Here is a 640-nt window from a genome sequence, read left to right on the forward strand (position 1 = left end):
ATTTGCCACTGACGATTCAAACGTGAGTTTTGAGCAGTGTAGAGTAGCACTTGTTGTTTGTCATTTCTCCGATCACAAATGCAGACATGGTTTAATGTTTACGCGGCGAGATGCAACGCGTAAAAAGACAGTATAAGTCATTATAATCCATAATTATGTCCCCACTGGATGCAACAAATGCCTCGTTTATAATGGGTTTTTATGGTTTTGGCTTGTCGCTCCGGCCGGACAAGGCATCACAATATGGTAGGGGAGTAACATTTCCGTCTCATGCTTGAGGTATTCGGCCAATCACAAAGCACTGGATAGCTGGCCAATCACAGCACACCTCGCTTTTCAGACCGATGAGCTTTGTAAAAATCGACTCGTTTCAGAAAGGCACGGCATAGAGGAGAAAAATTAATGTACAGTATGTGGAAGATAATGTGTTTTTTGAACCTTAAACCACATAAACACATTGCATTACACCAAATACACAACATAATGTTCTTTTTAGCAGCATCATATGACCTCTTTAAAGTAAGCGTGTTTCATATCTCTGATAAGTGACAGTTTATTTGGACCCACCTAATATTAGGTGTCTTTAACTACTAGTACTTACATCAAAAATAATGAATTGTTGAGTGTATTTATTGTATTC

The sequence above is a fragment of the Sinocyclocheilus grahami genome, unplaced genomic scaffold (genome assembly GCF_001515645.1).
Source record: "Sinocyclocheilus grahami isolate Dianchi unplaced genomic scaffold, SAMN03320097.WGS_v1.1 scaffold553.1, whole genome shotgun sequence".
In the NCBI taxonomy this organism is placed as follows: domain Eukaryota; kingdom Metazoa; phylum Chordata; class Actinopteri; order Cypriniformes; family Cyprinidae; genus Sinocyclocheilus; species Sinocyclocheilus grahami.